Genomic DNA, 2668 nt, shown 5'->3' with positions numbered 1-2668 from the left:
AAATTCCGCTTCGCGAATAGCGGTGCATCGGTCGAGCCCTATACCTTGCTTAACTTACGATTACGGTGCCCGTCAAATGGAGACGATGATAAACACGACGCTCGGCATGTCGCAGTTAATCAAGGCAGTTTGTGCGTTATTACGTTTATAATTTCGGGGCGCCGCCATAGCAAGGCACCTTGCGTGGATTATAATCACCTATGCAATAGGCGCAGCGGGCATTAGAAGCGATAGCCGACATCGACCGAGGCGAGCGAGCGTGAGCGAGCGGGCACGCGCCAGGTAATGCTCAACATGCAATGATTTAGGGAACTAGCCGCCCCGTCGCGTGATTGCGTAAGCGCGGCACGCTTCCCGGCCAAAATATGAAGGACAATCGATCGCGTCGAAACCGCTTGGCCTTTTACAATCACATAAGACATTGGAATCAGTGTAGGACCGCAAGGAAAGGCCACGCTGACTCACCCCCGGCGCGCTGACTTCTGTGAGATATCCCCTGTCCTCCCTCGCGCTTTGCTATTATCGCTATCACAGCGGCTTATTCCCTACTGATCCCTACGCCCAACCCCCAACCTACAACCCCAAACTCTATAGGCGCCTATAGTCATCCTTACGTCTATAATCTAGAGTCTTAACCATAACCCTATCCATAACATCTTACCTTAACTGCTACCATTAACTCTATGTCTTTAGCCCTAACTCAAACTATACCTGTAACCTTTTACCCCACCCTAACGCCTAGCCACTAGCCCTATAGTCTAACCCCCCCCCCCCCGGCCTCCCCATACCCTGCTAACCCCATATACCCACCCCTCTCCTCCCTAACTCTATGCAATGCACTCAAATGCCTAACCCTAACCCTAACCCATACCCTAACGCCTGAACCCTAACCCTACCATATACCTTAGCGCTAACGCGTAGCCACCTAACCGTATACAAGTCATTTCGCTTATACATAACCCCAAACCCTCCCCTAACTCTAATCGCTAACCGTGAGCCTTAGCGCTATAACAATATTACCTAATATTTCTTGCTTTACCCAACCGCCTACCGCGCGCGGTGAGAGTGTGAACCCTAACCGAGAGCCTTAGCCCCCGCTAACACATAACCTTATTTCTGCGTTTAACCCCACCTCGCCCTGACTCTAACCCTAACCGGAGCCTTAGCCGTAACAATAACCTTATTTCTTGCTTTAACCCAACCCTACCCCTGACTCTAACCCTAACCGGAGCCTTAGCCGTAACAATAACCTTATTTCTTGCCATAACCTTAACCCTGACTTCAACCTTAACCGAGCCATTCCTTGCCATAACAATAACCTTACTTCTTGCCATAACCGAGCCATGACCTTGGTCATAACAATAATCTTACTTCTTGCCATAACCTTAACCCTATAACTCTAACCATAACATGTAATCATTGTGTATACCGCACGCGCACACGCCAGCTCCAATCATCACGCCATATCGCCTCTATTCTGCAGGTTAAGGTGCCGACATCACGAGAGACTGGATTGCGTGCCAACGAGCGTGAATCGTTCGAATACGAACTAATCAACTCGAGACGTGAGATTCTTCGAGTATCTTGCAGGTTTCACACGCTATGTAAGTTCTTTCGGTGTCGGCGCAGGTGACAATGCATGCGCGTTCTCTATCTCCTCCACCCCCACACCGTTCTTCATCACAATTTCCTGTTACTACCGCGCTCTGACGCGTGTTGAGATGTGTCTACAGCTAGTATGCATATCTGCCAGTATGGTTAACAGCATACACGTAATCAACGGGAATTAGATGGAGTCTTAAGAAGAGTTTTCATCGGAGAACCGGGCTGGTAGCCAGATCGGATCTTCATCCGAGAGATCAGAAAATTCTTCATCCATAATTCCCCTTAATACGGTGCTCTTGTAGCTAGGCGACGCGTATATGTTTAGAATGTCATCGCCTTAGAACAATGTGTACCCGTAGCTAGTATGCATATCTGGCAGTATAGTTAGAAGCGTGCATTTGATGAACGGGAATTAGATGTAGAGTATATGAAGAGTCAACATCGGGGAACCGGGCTGGTAGCCAGATCGGAAGTTACCAGAGAGATCGACAGACGAAGCTAGGGGAAATTTTGTGGGTATTTAAAAGTCGGCAACCAGCATTATGGCGTGGCAATGCACTCTAAACTAAGAGCTTCTGTGTTTTCGGCCGGCTACCCGCGTGAAGGAAGGATAGTTATGGAGGAAAAACTTCCATCGGCCTCCGACGAATCTGTGTTGTTTCGCGAGCAGGAAATGCTCGGAAAATAACTAGCCAAAAGTGATGATGTGAAACGAGACTGACACACCGTCACCTAGGGTCGAACCCACTAGGGTGACTTACGGAGTCAGGCTAGATGGAGTCAGTCTAGATGAAGGCAGAATTTGGATGTAAACTCGAAGTGAAAAGCTGTTGGGTATTCTGCATGGGAAAGTCGAAGTAACGTCCCCTCATGCGACATGTGTCTCTGTACGCACGACTGCTACGACCGTGGCAATGTCAAGTCCGATTACTGAGATATAGCGCCAATATTTCCACGCGAACACAACGCATCTATGCGTATATATATATGTATATTATTTGTGCGCGTGCGTGCGTGCGTGCGTGCGTGCGTGTGTGCGTGCGTGCGTGCGTGCGTGCGTACG

This window comes from Priapulus caudatus, unplaced genomic scaffold (assembly GCF_000485595.1).
Source record: "Priapulus caudatus unplaced genomic scaffold, Priapulus_caudatus-5.0.1 Scaffold68, whole genome shotgun sequence".
Lineage (NCBI taxonomy): Eukaryota > Metazoa > Priapulida > Priapulimorpha > Priapulimorphida > Priapulidae > Priapulus > Priapulus caudatus.
The sequence above is the reverse complement of the archived record's forward strand: the minus strand, read 5'-3'. Positions refer to the sequence as shown.